Source organism: Scatophagus argus, chromosome 6, assembly GCF_020382885.2.
Source record: "Scatophagus argus isolate fScaArg1 chromosome 6, fScaArg1.pri, whole genome shotgun sequence".
In the NCBI taxonomy this organism is placed as follows: domain Eukaryota; kingdom Metazoa; phylum Chordata; class Actinopteri; family Scatophagidae; genus Scatophagus; species Scatophagus argus.
Window position 1 is genome coordinate 18,418,831 of NC_058498.1, and position 21,897 is coordinate 18,440,727.

At 41.6% G+C, this 21,897-nt stretch overlaps 1 long non-coding RNA gene across 1 annotated transcript; it reads left to right on the top strand.

Annotated features, from left to right (window-relative positions):
- Positions 1 to 667: 667 nt before the first annotated feature.
- Positions 668 to 5,725, top strand: LOC124060818. Its single transcript, XR_006843635.1, has 4 exons — positions 668 to 716; positions 2,857 to 2,961; positions 4,172 to 4,334; positions 5,395 to 5,725. It is a non-coding gene; the product is annotated as an uncharacterized LOC124060818 (long non-coding RNA).
- Positions 5,726 to 21,897: the final 16,172 nt, after the last annotated feature.

Below are 21,897 nucleotides of genomic sequence, written 5' to 3' on the forward strand. Positions count from 1 at the left end.
GTGATGGAGTCGTGCAGACACGGCAGCCGTTGGTGCAGCCAAACAAACCCAGTGACCCCTCTTCTCAGCCCAGTGCTTTGCCTGTCTGATGTTCTCTTCCTCTGGCAGCAACAAGGCATCACCCCAGCCAGGCCCTGCCCGTCCTCTTCTTCGCCTCACCTATAGCATACCAAAGCACTGTCCAACCTAGCAGAGCAGCATGAGCCAGCCCTGCCCAGTTGCTCAACCCAGCCCTGCAGGAGGCAAACATAGAACTTCAGTTGCTCATATGAAGCACTGGAAAACATTGAGAGCTCCATATTATTTAAACCTCTGCCCTCAGCTCCCCCTTTTCTTCTATTATGAAGAGTCACATTCTTTCTGCATGTGCCACAGATGTTCTGACTTTAATGTAGCACTGTCATTGCTATCTTATTCTTATTTTCCCCTTTATCTCTTTCCTTTCCTTTCTCTTTCTCTGTCATTCACCCACTCCACCACAACCCCTCATCTCAATGGTTTGCTGTAACAAAATCAGGGGCTTAGAGATCCCCAATGCAAAGCAGATGTGTGACACACACACACACACACGCACACACAAACTCACGTGGAAGAGCAGCCCTGGAGCATTCTGGGCCAGAGGGTGGAGAGAGAGGTAAGCAGAAACAGCTATGTTGCTAGGATACGGCCAAAATAAAACAGACTCAGAGAGCTGCAGTCTCCAGCAGAAACAGGCGGTTTGTTTCATACACACACACTACTAACTGTCAAGACTGGAAAACAATGTTTTGAAAGAGTCCTGGGAAAATGGACGGGTTGAACCTGTAGACTCTCATAAACTGTGCTGTGTCAGAATTCTTGCACTCATGTCTCGTGTTCAGCTTGTTCACAATCATTTAAAAAGATGCAAATTGTTGGCTCTGGCAATCTGTTGCTGATTGTGTTTCAGTGCAGGGTGAGTGTATGCGAGGCTGGGAGTGTGCGCATTCATGAACGGGTGTATATTTGTGGCTGTTTGGGGAGAGTTGAGGAGTTCAGACTTGCTCGTACATGCAGGTGTGAGTGTGTTGTGTTCAGCAGAGGAAATCTCTTACTGATTGAACTGTTTTCCAGGCAGGTTGCTTATCACAGCCGAACGTCTGCTGTCTTCTTGATGGAGAGATTCAGAGCAGGCGTGTGCCTGTGTGTATATATATACATATATATATATACACACATTTGTATAGATAGAAAGAGAGGGTTTGGAAGAGGCTGGATACTGTCTGTGTCTGTCAGAGTCTGACAGCTTGTCCATCCAATTTATTCTGTCTCTTGGCTCAGCGTTGCTCTCATGGCTGTTAAATGCATCTAAACTCTCCTCAAACCGAAAGTGTGCAGGAGTGTTTATTTCTCTGAACAGGTGCTGTCTTCTTGGAAATCTCCTGATAGCTGTAAGCATTCACTCACACACTCACTCACACAAACACACACACATAAAGCTGAAGGGGATTCCTGGGAATAATGTTTAACAGGGAGAAATTGGACTGCACCATCAATTTCAGCTCTTTGTGCAGAGGCTGTGGTTTACTCTAGATAGCCAGGCCAAGCCTCTGAGATAAGACGACTCTTGGCCTGCCGGTGGGAAAGATGAAAGCATTCTCTTTAAACTGGCTTTCTGTCTCCTTTCCCACAGTCTTTGGCTGTAATGTGCGAAGGCGTATGTGAGAGAGCAAGACTGTGTGAACTTGAAAAGCAATTATGCATCACAGAGTTTTTTATGAAGTCGTACAGCTGCATCCAGAAGTTGGAATCATGTTCATATGTGATGCCCAAAGCATTAGCATTACCCTCATCATGTATGTGTCCTTAACTGAAACATTTCCAGTGTGACTTGGTGACAGCTTTAGGTTGTGCAGCCGGACATCATCATGTTTCCATATTTGCTTACATGCCTTACATGCATTGCCAGTGACATAGAGAAGTGATAGAAGAATTCACAATACTGCTATTATTTTGACTATTTCTGAACCCTAAAATATTCAAAACCCAACGCATTGTAGTGGAGTACTGCTTCAAAAGCAAAGGGAAAGGCACTTGTTGGGCAATTATCTCATTCTTTTCACCTCCAAGTCAGGTTATGCATACATTTATGATTGGACACCCACCCACCCACACACACACACACACACACACACACACACACACACACATATGCACACATCTGCACAAGTACACGTGCCTACACACTCATCTACACCCATACACAAACAGACCTACCATGGTGAGTGCTGTGAGTAACTGTAGATTACAGAGCTGTCAAACTGGGTGCTGGAAGGAGGCAATTAGATCAGGGGATGTCTTGCTAATGGGCTGCCTGACCCCAGAGACACACACGCACACACACACACACACACACACACACACAAAAACCGAATTTCTCCCTCCCTAACCTTGCCCCAAACAAAAGCAGAGAACTGTTGAAAGTAAGGCTGCCTTTAGGCTGGGCCTCACACATACACTCTCAGTCCAGGAGGGCAGGATATGCATAGGCATGCACCACACTAAGCCCTGACACACAGGTATGAAAAGATTCCACTGGAAAACCACTGGAATACTGTACCGTTTCCCAGGATCTCCAAACTATTAGTAAACACTGTGTGTGTTGTGTGTGGCCATGTGTCAGTCTGTGCGGGTTTTTAAAGATAGATGTGTGTGTGTGTGTGTGTGTGTGTGTGTGTGTGTGTAAGAACAAGTGGGTGTGTGTCTGTGCACACGTTTTAAGCAGACAGAGCATTCATTGTGATATGGTTCTGTCCCTCAAGGCGCTGGAATCTGGCACATTGTCTTTGTCGGAAACTCAAACCATTTACAACTCTCGACTTGTTTTGATCCTTTCAGAAAATTCCATTTCCTGCGGTCGTTTGGGGAGTGACTGCAGTGAAGCCTCTGGAAGGAAAAGCCCCATTATGGTTTCAGTGCGGGTTGGAAGGACTTGACTTGAAGGTCAGTATCAGGCTCACCGCTATAGTTCCCCTGTGTGAGAATGAATGACTGAACAAAAGGTGACCCTTAGATAAGAGGAGAGCCCAATGTGGCTTGTCTGGTACAGGATGGGCAAACACAGGGATGGTGGGGCTTCACTTCTTGGCACAATCTGTTTGATTATAGGGACAATTCAGTTACTAATGGACATATTAACTGATTTATTTGCTGATTTTCCACTAGATTGAAGTGTCAGTTAACTGTAGTGTAAAGGAATAAAGACTAAACCACCTGCTTTGGGGTTTTTCTGTTCCCTCTATGTGCAGTCCTTTTCCAGTTTTTTTCTAATCCCTGGCCTCGCCCTGCTGGTCAGCTTCAGTTTTCCACAGCCATGAATGCATGGGCGAAATTTTCAGTCTTTCAGACTCTGGAGGGGACCAACCCAGCCGGTGTCCTCTTTCAGCCAGAAGGTTCTGTGTTTGAATCCAGAGACATGTGGCCAGGATCTTTCTGATTGGGGTGCCAGGTTCTCCCTGTGTCTGCATGGGTTCCCTTTGTTTATTTCCTCCCACAGTCCAAAGACTTGCAGGTTAGGTTGTTTGGTGACTCTGAATTCCCCTTAGATGTGAACGTGAGCGTGAATGATTGCTTGCCTCTGTATGTCAGCTCTGTGATGAGCTGGTGACTTGTCCAGGGGATGTACCCTGCCCCTCTCTCTGTGTCCCACAAACCTTGCAAAAGAAAAGCGGTGATAGATGACAGATCAGAGCAGCACAGTTGAGTGACAAAGCAAACAAAGTTTACCAGAGAGTGACAGAATGAAACAGATCCTCCAGCAGGCTGTTACACTTGATACATGATATGGTAAGTAGGAACACACTGGTTTATATTCAGCATGCGCATCACTGATGCCGCCAAAAATAATTTCTATAACAATTCGCAGACTGTTTAACCTGTGAAGTAGGCTTGTGAGAGATCAACTGTATGATTATTGAGGGGAGAAATGTCATTTCCACATTTCAGATATTAGAGGGCACGTGCCCCCCACCTCCTGGGCGATTAGCTGCTTGTATGAAAGCAGCGATGACAAATTGGTTCTACTCAAAAAAAACCCCACTCACTTTTCTTTGGGAGTTTTCCAGTGTGCGTATGCATCCACAAACATGCATGTGTCCATTTGTAGGTTTTAATGTGTAAATGTGTGTTTTTGTATGTGATGTAACGTCTGGAGGAGCCACACTGCTCACTGCCAGAGTGCCACTGCTCCAGAAATACAACCAGTATGACCTCAACTGATGCACACTTCGTGGACAGTGGATAAAAGAGCCAGAGCAGAGTGATGAAGGAAGAGAGAGCGAGGGAGAAAAGACTGAAGGCACAATGTATGGCCAAAAGTATGTGGACACATAATATTTGTAGACTTATTTAAGATTTTAGAAGTAGTGCTGAGTAAAAAGTACCTAACATTCCTATCAAAAATACATGAACATCTGTTGCATTTAACCGTGCTTTACAGCTGGGCCCTCTGAGATCCCAAAAAGAGGAAATGCATCATTCTCTGCCGTGATTGACACTGTCATATGTTTCTTCTGTGACATAATGTTGCATGTGGAAAAAATACAGGAAATTTCTTCAAATACATGCAGTATGTTATTCATGCACAGACACAAAGTTGATCATAATTTTCATCATTTTGATGTGTTTAAGCCATCCCAGGAGAGTAGAAGCTGGTATAGCACCATTATTACAGCAGTGCCCATAGTTTCAGAATGAGATGTTCAACAGTATGTTCACATATTATTATTATATGCATGTGTGTCTATATGAGTCCACATGCTCAAATATACACACATCCAAATACATATAATAGTATGCATAATATGTACAATCTTATTTCACCTAAATTATTGCACTCTGTGATAATTCTATGTCTTGTTTACGTTAAGCACTTGGTGCATGTATTCTTCTTCTCCTTCTTTTTATTATTAAACTCTTGTTCATACACATAAAGACATAAAGAAATGATTCTGAGGTTCTCCTCAAGCGGGCCGCCTGTCAGAATGTGGGGTGGACTTTGTTTAATTTTATGTTTAGCTTTGTTTAGCTCAGACATGGTTTTCCAGCTTATTTTTGTGCAATGTGTTTGAATGTGTTCCCTGCATGCAGATGTGAACACTGGGTTTGTGGCAAAAAGAAATAGAGAGATGCAGGAGAGAGAGAGAGATGTTATTTGTGCATGACAGAGGGTAGCCTGTATCTGTAGCGTGTGACACACAGTGCTCTCTCTGCAGCAGCCAGGCCTCAGTTTTAGGGACTTGTGCCAGGGGACAGAATAGCCTGTCTGTTTCCTGCCTCTTACTGGTCTGTGATTGACAGCAGCACTTCTTTGTGTGTGTGAATGTATGCGTATGCGTGACTTCTCTGTTTCTGTGTGTGTGTTTGTCAAACTGACAGATTGACAGAAATGCACCAACTCATTGCATGAAGGGGGATGTAAAGAAGTTGCCATCTCCTCTGAGAAAAAGAACCAACACCGCTCCTGTCAAATTGTCACTTATTTAACAGTTTGTTTATCTGCTCTTTTTGTTAATTTCACACACATGACCACTGGCCAACACATGCACACGATTTCACATACGTCCTCACAAAACAGTCAGCATCATAAATAAACAATTTCTCCACAGAACATACTGTGGTTTATTTATTCAGAGAGTCAAATTGCACACACAAACACACACATACATGTGTGCACAAACACACACCCTCGTCTCAGCTCTCTCGTTTCTGGAGTATCACATTGTGAAGAGCAGGAGTAGTTTCCTCAACTCTGACCTCTCTGTGGTCTCTTGAGGTCATGAGGACTGTAGATGCACAACATGTGTATCTGGGATTTTCAGATAAAGATGAAAAACAGATGTACGCATACAGGAACAAAGTAGACCTACAGGGTAAAGGATGTGGCTGAAGAGTAGCAGAAGTAGTGATGAGTGTGGCTGGGGTCTGTTGACCACATCATTTGAACTCAAATAAGGCTGAGATAAGTGGGTCCTTTCTGAGGACAAGCATAAAATGCTTATAACTCGAGATTAACTGGAAACTATTTCAAGGCTCAGAGATATGGCTATATTGATATATAAAAGCACAGATTTAATGCAATTTATGCATGAAATTTGGAGATTACTACATTGGACTATTGTGCACACAGCCGTCTAAAACCTTTATGTTGCATTGGCAGTCATCAAAATGCACAGTGGTGTCATAAAATATGTCAGCGGCATCATAAACCCTGCTACTAATTTAAGAAGGCGACATGTGCACTGACAGTCAACTTAAAGAGCAGTCAATACAAGGCAAGTTATGTTAGCATAAGCATTTAATGCTTGCTGGCCTCTTCTCCTCATGACTGAAGGACAAACTGGTGCTCAATATGGGCTGCTTTACATACAGGGACCTTTATCCATTTGATATTCATGCTTTTAATCATAAAAAAGAGTGAAGAAAAACATCAAATTCTAATTTCAGTTGAACTGAATTGTATTGAATTATCTTTAAATCATGGTGTATTTTAGTGTTACACATTCATCTGTGTGTTTTGTATTGGTTTGTGGACTATGTCTCGATCCATACGAAGTTACGTAAGAGGCAGCGATACACACCCCTACAGATAACCCATGACCCCCTGGGGTTCACCCACAGGGCGGGCCAGACAAAACAAATGACACAGTGGCTGATGAATCAGTAAAATCAAACACATTTTTGATTAAGCTGAAAATGCATCCTTGTCTGTACTGACAAGTGTACTGACATCAGGCAGAGAGTGTTGCGACAGACAAACAAATAATGGTGCTAATGGGGTGGGAACCCTAATTGGATGAAGTCACTGGGCTGGTTTGGTTTGTTGACAAGCATGTTGCAGACATGTGCAAAATCTGTTTATTTTGCATCATATGTTTTCCTAGCAAACACAGAAGGAAGTGTGGAGAAACATGGGAATGATGCAGGATCCAAACCATCCAAGAAGGATTCCTGCTGTTATTGCTTTATATCTGTGTATCAAGCAGACAAAATTAGAAATGCAGAGGGATCACGCTGCTAAGCTGCTAAATTTACGTGAGGCGGGTTGGGGGTTGAAGGTGAAATGACTGTCACATAAACTGGCCAGCATGCAAATCCTGGGCATCAGGAGAAAGGACAGAAACGAGTGAGAAAAATGCTATTCTGTAAACACTGTATGCATACAATCAATCACTCTTTGTTATTTCGGCAACAACAACGCACAAGGATATGGTTTTGTTTTACAAGACAAGACATGAGAGACACAGGAGACAGCAGTAAAACAATATCAAAACAGACTGCAGCAGGCACAGATTTAATGGAGCTCATGGTGTTTGTGTGTTTTCATTAACAAGAGAGGCTGAAGGAGGGATGAGAGAAGAGAAAAGAAGTGGAGACACGAACTGTAAACAACAGAAATTGGACACACCAACAAAGGCAGCTGATTGGAGCCCCCACTACCACCACCCCCACCCCCAGCCACCCCACCCACTGCCTGCAACAGGCCCCAGACATTCACCGAAGGACTAAACAGGAATCCCCCACAGCCTCACGACAGACTGACTGACTCTGCATGGTCTATATCACACACACACACACACACACACACAAATAGACACATGCATTCACACACAGATTTACAGACAGTACAGAAATAGCCCCAGACTGGGGTGTTACCATACACACTATCGCACCCACTTATATCATGCAGCAGCACTATGTCTTTTGCACATGCAATCATTTATCTAAAACAAGTGCTGGTTGCTTCTGAATGACTTTTCCTTTTTATATAATTACTAAAAACCCTTCAACCTCCATTTTGTGTTTCTTTGTTTTCCTTCGTTTTCTTCCTCTGTTTTAATTTCTCTTTCACTTTTCTCTCTCTCTCTCTCTCTCTCTAGATCTCTCTCTCTCTCTCTCTCACCCACAGACATTTACACATCAATATAACATATGGGTAATGTGTTCTGTGTTTCCTGAGAGCACTTTTCTACCTGTTTATTTCACCAGTTTACATTCCTCTAGCCCCTCACACACACACACACACAGACACACACACATCACGTCTGCACTGAGTGACGTGCACTTGTTTGAGTGACAGAAAGTGCAAATGAAAGGAAAGGTCAGGAGTTCCTCAGCCCCTTGTTCCTGACATTGCATCTCCCACAGCATCACAAATGTGTTTTACATTTGTGTTCAGTGAGCCACCGCTGCAGCAAGGAGGGGCTTTCTTCCACCCTTTCCCCTCAACATTTGCATGCATTAGGGTTTTCCCTCAAACACAGAATACCACATAAACTGACACACAAAGGAAATGCATGGTTTCTCAAAGCCATAGATTGGAGCGCTACACCTTAACTGTGAAAAATGAGTGTCTTGAGTGTCTTCACGGACCCTGGTCAGGGGGAGATGGTAGAGGTAATGTGGGAAAACACCTGCAGGAATTTCCTAGTTGAGGATTCAACAGTTTAAGACTTCAACAGAACAGTGGTTATCAGATAATCCCCATGATCCTCTTCTGTGTCCAGATGGCCACTGTTGTATTTACCTCTGAATGTGGCTCTTCTACAGAATCTGTGAAATTCCAACCAGGACACTGAATCAGTGAGTACTGTAGAGGTCAAACCATATTCCTTTAAATTGTTTCTGTTGTATCTGTTTTCTTTCATCTACAGTAAACTGACCTGCAGATTTTGCTGGATCAGAACATCTACTGAATTTAATCTGAATGTCTTCTGCCAGTTTTGCTGCAATCATGAGACTGTGATAAGTCATTTCATGCCCCTGTAACAAGCTGATGCGTCGTCATTTGAAGATGATTCAGTGGTTTCGATCAGTACGCGGTTACTCAAGCATTAAAGAGGAGCTGTTCATGTTGGATGGCACTAACAAACAACTTGATGGCTACAGAGACACACATTAGATAAAGAAAATTCTTGAATGTAAAGTAGTAGTAGTTTGGCATTTTGGGAAATAGGACCTATTGCTTTGTTGGTGAGAATAATGACCACTCTCATTTTTGTACAGTAACACAGCTGGTTATTCAAAGTGGAAACAGTTAGTCTGGCTCTCTCCAAAGGTCAAAAAATTTGCTAACCAGCATCTCTAAAGTTAAGCCAAAAACAGTGTGGTACGAAAACAAAAACACTTATGTATGCTTGTTGCCAGTTATGCTAAGCTAAGCTAACTGATTTCATATTTACTATATAGTTATAAATGTGGTATCGATGATTTCGTCTATTTATTGTCAAAATTCAAATCTGGATATGTCACAAAAATGTTGAGCTATTCCTTTTCTGTCCCAGACAACAACATGAGTGGTGTTTCCCTGTCATTTCCCTGTCAGTCTGACGTTCATTTCAGCACGAGGCTGCGGGCAGATTTGCTATGTCATGATGGCTGCTCAGGACACTTGATCCTCTCCACAGCATGCACCCCGCTGGTTTCTGTATCAGGTCAAGCCAGCCGCCAAGAATGCTGTCTATTTCCAGTTGACCTGCCGTGACAGCTAGTTATATACCCCGGTTATGCGATTAGGGCTGCCAGAGCGAATGAAGAGGAGGATGAGGAAGAGGAGTGTGGGGTTTCCTGGGAAGCTCCCAGTCAGACATCTGCTGCCATCACTCTCTCACCCTCCCGCTCATTCCCTCCCACTCTTGTCATCACACCGTCTATCTGTTATTTGCCCTTTTTCTGTCTCAGAGATGGCTCTTTGTGGTGAGCAGGAGCGCTCCACTGAATAATTCAAAGAGCCAGCAGGGACAGACAGTGGATTAAGTCCCTAAAGAGGGGGAGGAGGGAGAGGGACGAAGATGGAGGACAGCGGGGATTTCACCCCATTAGACACGAGGAGCTGAGGGGAAATTCATTCACGAGGCACTCGGGAAGTGGGGCAGCATTAGATCAGCAGGGTAGATGGAAGGGATACTTTCAGAAGGGAAAAAGAAAGGGAGGTGAAGAGAAAGAGAGCGAGTGAGAGATCGGTGAATGTGTCACATGACCATCGGGAGATCCCTGAGCAGAGCTGGTCACATGACTGACTGGAAATGCACCCTACTTGGCTGCCCAAGAACGATTCCCAGAAGTTGTGTGTGAAACCATGCCTTCTGTCCTTGTCCTTAATGACTTACAGTATGGCAGTGACTGTTGTGAATTGTGTGACATCAGTACATCACATCATGCCATTCTGACATTCAAAACTTACAGTTTTATCCACAAAATGAATAATATATATGATATATAAATCCCACTATATAAAACACATTTAGTCAACCATGTCAAAAGAAACAAAGAAGAAGGTGCCCTTCAAATGTCTGTGTTCAAATGTTTTCAGCTGGGACAAAGCTGTGTGTTTAGAGGTGCAGGGAGTGTTGATTTAGTGTGACTGATCACACTCTAAACCATGGTAATTCTCTTTCATCTACCGCTGCTACTGGACTTTTGGGACACCTGTCTCACTCCCACTCAGTCACACACAAATGCACAGTCTTACACACCAAAACAGCCAGAGCGTCACTTACAGTTCAGTCTGCTTCAGAAAGTCAGGGGAATTTGATTAGCTGTCTTTCTTAGAAGACCAGTTTCTAATTTCCTACTGATTTAAAATCTAATGAAATGAGTTGTCATTTAAGGCTTATTACTTCACACCTTAGTTCCTCTTGAATGGTACTTACTGGTGTGTAGACCAAGGTCACTGTGGTCAGAGACTAATTCACTATACTGTGGCTATACTGCATACAAGTATGAGATCAAGAAGGTTTGATTCCCAGTTTCAAGTGCAAGACCTTTGACTCACTCTCATGTCTAAATAATAAAAATCAAAAGGGGCAAAAATGCCAGATTAAAAAAGAGATTAGTCATAGTGGATCAGTGAGATTAAGTAGCATCAAAAATTGTTTATCACTCATAACAGGGCCAAGGTCCACTTTCAGGATTTTGGGGGAGCTTTCACCCACATCTCTTGGTCTTCCAAGAGATGTGAGTGAAATGAGGATGGACTATGAAACTTTGGTCACTGACAAAAAGCTTTGGCAGAAATACAAAGTGTCAAAAACTGGAAAAACAAAATGGTTGGTCAAAAAAAGGCCTAGAATTTTAATTAAAAAAAAATCTTAAAAAATGCAAATTTTGTGGTATTTAATTGTGAACAGTAATGGAGGACTTTTCAAAATACATCACAGTTCCCATAACTTAGACCACAGAGCTTTTTGTTTTTCAAGTAAAATAGTGAGTAAGATATTATTAAGAGGAGCTTGTAGGTTGTACAGATATGTCCTTTACTTGTGCTTCATGGGAAGTTTTGTACTCCACCCCGAGTCTTGCTCATACTCTGTCAACACAGTTCATACTAAGTCTGGTCGAGCAGCATTCAGGCCATGTGCATTTTGGAGTGTGACTAAACAAACACATTACAACCATAACTGCACAGTTCGTTGATGGACTTTATGGTCCTTCTCTAAGCACAGCGTTTAGGCTTTGTAGAAGGAGATGAAAAATGCACTTGGCATGAAAAAACGTTAAATACTTTCCGTGCACACAGGTTGGTTTGTGTTCCCTGGAGGACGTCCGCACGTTAGTTTATATGTACCCGATGGGAATCTGGTGTTTGCTTTAGTTCCGGGTGGGTTGCGCTCTGGGTTTGTGGGTCGGTGTTTTCAGGCCAGTAGCTCCAGAAAGGAGACCAGGAATTCTATGTTTTCAAAAAGAAAACATGTAGCTGTTGTTGCCCTAATCTCCAAAATATTTCTGCAAAAGAAAGAGAATTATGTAAAAGCATCCCCTGGATCCAAGTAAGCGCAGGTGGGGTAATATTGTTTAATACTTTAATGCTTACTGAAATACATGTGAACAGTGTTGGTTTCAGAGCAGCCACGCAGTGTTTCAGAGCATCAGTAATAAAGAGTAATTCAACAGATGCAGACCTCTAAAGACTGGCCTGCTGTGTCCAAATATGGGCCAATATCATTGCAATAACCATAATAAAAAACAGAACAGCTCTGTTGTGTCCACCATCAATCAGACAGACATCTGGCAGCGATTCATTTTATTAAACTGCAGTTTATTTCAGTTTTCCTGCTTTCCTCTGTCTTCTGCTCCATCTTCCTTCATCTCTGTGCCTCTTCCTCCCCATCTAACATAATTGAAGTGAGCTTCTCCTCCCCTATGTAACCCAATGCTCGTCCCACAGCACTAAAGTGTCGTTTGGGCCGCAGCTTAAGTACTTGGTGCGCTCTGTGCTGCGCTCTAACTCTTACAGATCAGCAGAAACCCAGATTAGACAAATGAATAATTCAGCTTATTGCCTTAAATGCAGTTTGTGGTAAAAGACAGCTATAAATCCTACTAGGCCTCTGACCCTGTTCATTTCACTGTTATGACCTGAGGGTCCTGCAGTGACCAACATGATGAGTGAATGCTGTTCAAACCATGTGCCAGAGCAAAGCATGAAACAGATTATTCTTTCTTTTTTTTCTTTCTAATCTTTGTCTCTCGTTCTCCCTTTAGTGGTTAATCTTGAGGACCAAATGAGGTGATGACTCTTCATTTTTCCATCCAGGTCTCAAGGACAACTAAAGACATCTGAAGCAGTGTGTGTGTGTGTGTGTGTGTTATGTCAGTCTTGTACAAAAACGGTGAAAAATAACATATAATGTAGCAAGGATAAGACAAATACAAAGATTTTCTGGATCCCTGCTCTGATCCATTTATATAATAATGGATGTCAAGTGAATTAAAGTGAGGCTGGTGTTAGCTATCATCAGTTATTGATCTTTAATAATTGATGCATGTGATGTTTAGGGTGGCTGATATTATGATAATGGGTTGATGCTACCCATGTGGTTCAGCATGTTAAGACGATAATGCTTTTCCTGAGAGTGTGTTTGTGTGTGTGTATCAGTTGTTCTCACTGTGTCTATCTGTCTGTCAGTCTGTCCGTGCTGCTGGGTCTGTTGGGGGGGTGAGATTAACCTGATGATCTCATACTGTGGGTGGTGCAGTCTTATGGCAGGTGAGTCATCAGGCAATGCTGTGGGTCTCTTACGGGAACAAAGACACGCTCAGATCATCTCTCCTGCAGCTTTCATCTACTGTTGTACTTACTGCAGCATCATCACCCTGCCTTCCCTCCCTCTGCCTCCACCGCATCGCACAGCCTCATCCGTCTTTCCCCCTTCACTCCTCACTCCGGTCCGCATCCCTTTCTCAATCTTTCTAACTTCTCTAGATGGTGACTGTTTTGTTGCAAGATGATTCATATAATGTGAATAAAGGTAACACAAAACAAAAAAGTAATGACATCATTGCACAGAAAGATAACCTCACAGGTTTATCAATTTGCACTGATAAAAAGAAATAAAAAAATTTAAAAACTCTTTAAATGAATGATATCACATTTTGGGGAAATACACTTATTTTCTTGCTGTGTTTTATGTTAAAAGGTTGATCTCATGTATGTGTGCTAAACATTAAACTGGAGTCAGCAGACAGTTAGCTTAGCATAAGGACAGGAATCCGGAGGAAACCACAACTTACAGGGGTTTATGTGCTGGATTATTATGGGCAAGGATGGGACTAGTAAGACATAGAAACAGTGGTAAAACCACAGCGTGTTATTTTCATATTTCAGTTTCATATGTCTTTCTTACATTTGGCCAGAGTCAGGCTAGCTGTTTTTCATTTTCATTAAGCTAAGCTAAGCTAATCAACTGCTGGCTCTAGCTTCAGAATTACCATAAAGGCACAAGAGTAATATCAACCCTCTCATCTAACTCTCAGCAGAAAAGCAAACAATGTATTTCCCAAAACTTACCAAAAGCAAGCAAACAAAGTATTAAGTTTACTTTCTTCTCAGGCCTTCATCAATCACTTCAGTTCATTTCTCCTTTCTTTGTCCTCTGCCTCTTTTCCGCCAGATTTTCTATGTCAGCCTGCCTTATATTTGCACTTGTACTGCTGCTCATGTTTTATGCCCTCCATCACACAGCAGTAAACACAAGAGTCACAGAGACGGCTGGTTTGTTTTTTTAATTAGGTAAATGGACTTGTGTCTGCTGGACCAGACAGAAAAAAAATGACTCCCTGGACTCCAGAGCTGTCATAACAATTTCTTAAATTAATGAGTTCAGCTAAATGTTATTAAAATCTATCTGTTTAGTAGATTATGCATACTTTTTACCGATGGCTGTTTTTGTGTTGGGGTTTCCTTGGTTTTGCTCTTGACAAGGTGAACAGAGTTGCCAAAGAGTAGAGTCGACAGATGCTCATGCCAAAAGGGTAATGCACCCACGCAGCGGGCAACCTCAAATCTCAGCTTTACCTGACAGACTGCAATCCGACTCCTCCACACCCACAGAGGGTGAGGCAGCACTGCCCATCTTTCCAGGGAAGATCCCTCCAGACACAACGACAAACATGCATTCAGACAGAGAGGCATTATATGTTGTTATTACTGGAGATAATTAAGTCTGATAATTATATCTATTAGCTGTGTTGTGTCTTTTCAGCCACTCCAATGTCAATATTATTTTATTTTCAGTCCAGAGAGCACTGGACCTCATGGGAGAATATTGTGGGTCGGATAAAGAGGGGGTGCGAAGGGAGTAATAAAACAATAACAATTCAAAACTCAAAAAATGCCTTTGACATTTTGAAGTCTTTCTAGAAGAAGGAGTTAAAAACCATCTAAAAATGTTGACTATCAATGAATAGTCGAAGCAAGCACCCTTTGGTAAAGTCATCATATACTCACATTATATGCCAGTCAGCAGACTGTAATTCACTACGGTATAAAAGAAAATCACATCTGTGTTTTTTGTTTTTTTTTTTTATTACTTAAGACACGCTGTTCCCCAACATTCCCTCTTTCCTTGTTGTACATGAGTGTTTCTGACTTTTGAGGGACTGTTTCACTCACAGAGGGCTTTTGTGTGCTGCAGGTGTTGAGGTATATGAGGCTGTGCTAAGGAGTGTTTTATTCCTATGGGCCCCCTGAGGCCCCAACGCCTGGTCCAAGAGAAAGACCAGAAGCTGTTTCAACTTCCTCTACTGTTGTTTTGTATGGAACACAACTTGAAACACTGTACGTCAGAGCTCACACACACACGTGCGCGCAAGCGAACACACACACACACACGTTATATGACAAGACAAGACTTTGTAATGGCAGTTTGTTAATGCCTCATTGATCCAATGTTTTCTATGTAAAGTTTTAATCTGAATGTGGCCGAGGAGCAGTACTGTAAAAAAAGTAAAATATAAAGAAATATTAAAGTACTCAAGCAGAGTAAATAAACACGTTTTGTAAACTTCTGCTTTTCTCTTTGCTCTTGCAACATATTCATTTACAAGCCTGGACTAAACTCCCATACTTGTGAGACAAAGATTTCTATTGGTCGCTGCTTGCTTCTTGCAGTTTCAGGATGATGGTATTATAAAAATAAATGGATCATTGATTTATCTTACAAGTCACTTCTTACTCCTTGCTTTGATTTTTTCCTTTTTTTTTTTCTTGAAGATGCCGCAAACTTCAGAAAACAACACTCAGGGGATGTCATCTTACACCGTACATACATATAACTGTAGATATTATATCTCTGCACTTGCTGCTGTTGTTGCACTTCTGGTTAAACGCTAACTGCATTTCGTTGCCTTGTACTTGATGACAGTGACAATAAAGTTGAATCTAATCTAATCTAAAATCCCTATGGAATAATTTATGCTATATATAATATAGTAAAAACTAGCTTAAAGTGATGATATACTATACAGTGTGAAATATTAGACTTTAGCACCAATTGGAGTCCACAGGTAGCGGAGCAGAGCAGAGAGCTCCCAGAATGGATTGTGTTAGCGTCTATAAAGCCCCTGGAGCCACAACACTGACCTTTCCTGTTATGGAAATGTACTGCTCGCTGTTCTAGGCCCACAGCCACATGCTGCTTGTTTGAATGACCATGCAGGCCCCCTTTTGCTGCCTCCCTCTTTCCTGAAGGCTGCTTTTAGTGTTTGTGCTGCTCTGTGAACGCACTTTGTGGAGCATTGTTCCACAGAAGGCGCACAGCTTGTTCCCTTTTTATGTTATTAATTCGCTGACTTTACTTTGGCAAGCTTTTACTCTACTGTGAAATGGAACTGTGTGGAAATTTACTCTGAACCCCTCATAATACTCCCTAAATAATGTCTGCTACTATCTCTGCGTCTGTTGGATGTAAACCAATTGATTCATGATTCCAACCCAGAACGTTCAAGAGTGTAGAGAATACGTTTGTCGTCGTGTCATGCTGCTTGCCGTCTCAGAGCCTCCCTCTCTCTTGTCCGTCACTGATTTGGGGCTAAACTGGGGCAAATGAAGTGACATGTTTTGCTTTGCTATGAAAACAGAGCTGTGTTAATATTTCATATAGAGTTGTGCGAATTTCGAAGAGGAGGCTCATGTAGCGCACTGGGTCAGCGGTGATGGAGCACTGAGCTCTGTCTGCCATCATCTGGACTTTCCATGTGTGATGTGATCAGAGAGCAATTTGCTCCTTGACAATCTGACCTAAGAAAAACACCTGCTTTATTAAAACAAAACAAATTACCACATTTACCCCCAAAGACACAGAACTGAATTGTTTAACAACCTGAATACATCACATGGATGGATTATTGTAAACAAATACAGGTTTTAGCAGAGTAGACAAATATGATCCTTATCGTGACGTATGCCGGCATTCCACCAAAATCTCCAGTATTTTTGTTTCACCCACAATCTCGACTGAAAGGTTTAACAGAACAGAGCAAAACATGGTTGTTTGGATTATCAAAAGTATCGTAATTGCAGAGCATGATAATCCACCTTAGATATTCTTTGTGTGTCTCTGAAATCAGAACAGTTTTAAAATTATGCCCTAAACCATGTGGCCTCTTAATCTCCAGGTTTTATGTGGGGAACTTTAAAAGTTTCAGGACTGAAATATCCCAGGCTGTTCTGAGTTTATGCAAAGCCTGTGCTCTTGTAGCTCGTGCCATCTCTGGATCATATTATATGGTTGCTGTATATTTCACATCATTTAGAAATTAAACAGATTGTGCCCAAGGGAATTACACTGTGCTGGGTTACATAAAAAAACAGCTACCTTGTTAAATAAATATTTCTGGATTGATGTGGCTGAAGTGTCAGAGAAATTGGACGGTCTACAGCAGTTTTTTCAACACATTCTGTATGAATGGGAGATTTTAAAGACAACAATTTTGGCTAGAGAGGTTTAGCCACAAAAAAGCCCCCTGAAGCAGGAGAGATTATACAGCCTGACGTAAACAAAGATCAGTCCCCCCGGTGCTGGTAAAAATAGATTTAACAAACATCTTGCCAACAGGAATTTGCAATAAATTTGACCTGAAATATCTCAGAAATGCTTAGCTTAGAGAGGCTTAGCTCTGCTTATGCTTGTGACGTGTCCCATTGTGAGGGTGTTTGTCCCCCTGCAAGCCCTCAGAGAACCGCAATCACCTTGCCAGCGTTTGTGGGATGTTAGCATAGCATAGCGTGCCTTAGCATTAGACTAGTCAGCTGTAAGCCCGAATTGTTAATGATTTGTCAGAGAAACTAAGCCCGGCTTTATAATGAGTAAGCTGTTGGAGTGCCCTTTCAGTTTTGGCATTTTGTAGAGTTTTGGATGTTGCTGATGTACAATGAGGCCTTTTCATACTATTGTTAAAGCCAGTAAATCGCTGCTGAATGTGTGCTCTACTCAGAAGTCTGTATGCAATCTCCCTTGTGGGCTTCAACAGAAATCTGCGTTAGAATCAGTCATTTTTCAGGTTTGCATGACTGTGGTCTGCAGAAACCAAAGAACCAGCAGCGTTAACTTCCCTTCCCACACTGTTTCTCTCCATCTGAAAGGGTTACCCCCTTCTGTCTATCTTTATCTTCTCATAAAGACAGTAAGGTCTACGGCGCCTTCAGCTCTGTCTTTTCCTGTTCCTCAGTGTTTGACAGTGTTTGAGATAAACTATTTTCATTTCCATATGCAAAATCAGACACGTTTTTCTCTGTTTTCTATGCTTCACTGGACATTTGCTTTCTGTCTGGCTCCTCTCAGTGTAAGAAAGTTTCTCCTTTATTCACTCTCTCTTCCTCAAAACTGTTGTTACTTTATTCAGCTTTAGACATCCTCTCTCCCCCAGCATGTCTCTGTCTGAATGTGCTGCATTTTCTGCATTTTCTTTTTCTGTTTTCTTTTTTTCAGACTGTGTGCCCTGCGTAGCATGTGGCCAAAAGCAGCAGCCCTGACACATGAAAACAAAAAATGTTTGGCTTTCAGCTAATGTTGTTCTAATACTATCACACTCTCATATAAGTACTTATCATTGTTTTATAATCATGTTCTTTTTTGTTGAGCTGGGCAAGAATCCCAAGAGCCACTGTTACCATATCTGTATTTGGTATTGTATTCATAAAATAACAATTTCAATGATCAGCAATAAAAATACCAAAAAAAAATTATGTATAAAGTGTTTTTGTTTTAATTTTAACAAATTGTTGCCAATTTTCTGAGCCAGATGCACATTGCAGCACTGTTCACTTCCTTTTTTCTGTGATGCTTTCTGTTTGCTGTTACAGACTGCACGACTTAGACTACTGTCTTTGCAAGACAAACATATTCCTTTTTTAAAAAATGTAATTTAGGATCTTGTTTAAATGTTGACGTGGGAGTGTTGATTTGCACTGTAAGAAAAAAAACAGCTTCCATCCAACACTGACAAAGAAAAGATAAAACTGCCCATTAATAACATATTATTGGTGGGATTGTTTTGCACAACCCATTGAACCCTCAGAAAAACAAGACTAGGAGTCTGCAGCCATGCTAGCGCTATGTGAGGCTGTAATTATGCACTTTGGTGTTTTGCCATAAATACTAACATCTGCATGCTAACATGCTGTTGGTTTCTATCTTAGTTTAGTATGCTAACACGCAAACGCCATGTGAGAATTAGTAGTACTCACAAACTACAGCTAAGGCTAATAAGAATGCCATTAGTTTAGCGGCCTTGCTTATAGACTAAATTTTTGGACAAATTCGAAGTTTGACCAATGGTGGCACTAGAGAAACAGTAACCAGAGATGACCCGAGTCATTAGGATTCATCCTTTGTGGATCATAAATATCTGTGCAAAATATAATGACAATCTATCAAATATTTGTTGTGCAACAGACAGAAATGTCATCATTGCCATTTCTAGAGCTGTGTGGAGGCATGGCTAATAAAGAGAGAGAGAGAGAGAGAGAGAGATTATTAAGACCACATTTCCTTTAACAATGGTCAGCAGTGCTTCTGTAAGATACACTTCTGTCTCCCTGCTTTTAAATTAGTCAACCAAATATAGTACACATATGCTGCCAAAGGTCACATCTTAATGTCTGTTAAGAATATCAGCAGCATATATCAGTGTTTGACACAATTTGTTTGAGTTGAATTTAGCAACTGCTCAGGATTATTTGAAAAACGACCCATGCAGGTCTGTGGAGACAGACTGGCCAAGTGAAGTGGCTGTACAAGGGTTCCAAGCAGTGACAGTCAGAACCACTCTATCCCAGCTTGATTTTCCAGCATTTATTTGCTCCACAGTGACAACTCCAGGCCAACAGTAAGCAGGGATTTGTCTTTCGAAAAGCTGGCCTACTTACGCCAAGAACACAAAAGTCTAAATCTTTTCTTTCAGCGCTTCTCTGCACACTTCTCACCATCGCAGACAGACAGACAAGATTCCAGCACTGGTGCCAGCCACAGTAGTGTGTGTGTGTGTGTGTGTGTGTATGTGTGTGTGCATGTGAATGCGTGTGAGTGTCTGTGTCAGCATGTGGGCATTTTTGGACAAGACACGGAGGGTGGTTCGTGAGATTGGAGGAGTAGAGCGGTTGGGTGAAAAGAGAGATGAAGCAGATGCCATTTCTCATTTGGGTAACGTTAAGTCTGGTTTGTGCCAAGAGGCAGCAGTCGTTGGCACGGGACTAACAAGTGTGTGTGTGTGTGTGTGTGTGTGTGTGTGTCTGTGCTGGGAGGGTTGTCTCAGTATTGCATTAGCTGTGCCCTTATAAAGAAGGGAGAAGGATATACTGTTCTCATACTGAAATGCCATATTAAACAAACACCAAGCAGTGGGTGGTGAGCAAGTGTGTGTGTGTGTGTGTGTGTGTGTGTGTGTGTGTGTGTGTGTGTGTGCGTGTGTGTGTGTGGATTGAGTTGGTGTCTTTCTCTGTGTGAGGCATTTATGGGCTTTAGGAGCTGGAACACCGCAGTCCTCTTGATGTAAAAATAGACTGTATAGACTTACACTCTCTATATGCTCTGTGTAGACAGTCAGAAGACTCAAGCCCAGTTACCTTCTGTGTGCATGACGGAGAACAGTCCATCTTCATCTTAACATAAAGAACATGTAAGAATAGGAACAGCTGATGAACAATAATGAAGGCATCACAATCATTCTGTCATTTTTTTGGAATAATCCTTAAGATTAAGCAGCTTCTCTGTCAGAAATAATAGAGCAGAACCTGGTGTGTTTGCTTTCAGAGTAATCAAAGTTCTGTTTTAATACAGAATTTAGTCAAATATTGTCCTTTTTCACAATGCTACAACCTGATTTTATGCTACATGTCACAAGTATTTTTCCATAAAACAGCAAGACATGCTGTCAAAAGTTTGTTACCTTGCACTGAAGTTGGAGGTGTCTTTAATTACCTTCAACAGCTCACTGCGACTGCTGCCTCATGTTGCATGTCTCTCTTCAGAATTTAAAACTTATCCACTTTAAAAAGATGAACAAAGCAACTAATATCTTGTTTTGGAGCCACATTTTTGATAAATGACCGGTTAAGGCTAACCACAGTGACAAATACACTGTGATTCTTGTGGCTGTTTCACAAGTAAACACACCTCATGTTTCAGCAGTGTGTGATTTAATGTGAACTGGCAGCATGTTTGGTTTGCATTAGGAGCAACTTATTACAGCTCTGATATACAGATGTGAAGAATTAAACAGGAAAAAATGAGACTGCAACAATTATCATATAGAGTGATTAAGAATTACTGAATGTAAATTCATGTAAGCAGAGATCATGAATATAAAATATGGGATCTGATTTCATAGAAATAATATTAGTAGAAGTTTGTTGCTCGAGTAATATTATATGGTGCAGTGGCAGTAAGACAAAAGAAGTAACAACAAGTATAATTATTTTATATATTTTATATCTTGGCCCTGCGATTGACTTGCGACCAGTCCAGGGTGAACCCCGCCTCTCGCCCGTAGTCAGCTGGGATAGGCTCCAGCTCCCCCGTGACCCTGATGGATAAGCGGTATAGAAAATGGATGGATTTTATATTTTTTTAATTTGATTGTTAAAAAATAGTTGAAAATCTGATCTCTAATTAATATACCATAAGATTTTGAAAATACCATCAGCTCATTTACTGATTTTATCACATATCATCTTTTGTGTTTCCTCTCCATTTTTCTTGCATTGTTGTAGTGTGTCTAGTTTATAAATCAAAATCGCAGGAGGACCTACTGCAAACTGTGATAATCAGTGTCTTCTTCCCAGAGGAAACAAATAAAAAATTCTGGCTAAAAGGAATTCTGCTACTTTAAAAACAAAAAAAGTTGCTATATTTCAATTATATTTTGTGAAAATCAATAAAAATTCAAACAGTGAGCCTTTGATGTAATATAGCTCAGTTTTAAATCTTCAGGTTAGTTTGATGTGTATCAGTGTTAGCAGCAGCACAACATCAAGCTGACCTTTACAAGAGACAAGCTGGTGTGCCGCTCCTTTCCCTCTTCCTTTCCTCACTCCCTCGTCTCCTCTCCCCTCTTCTCTCTTAAGGTCACAGATCAGCATGTGTGTGGCTCACTCCATCAACT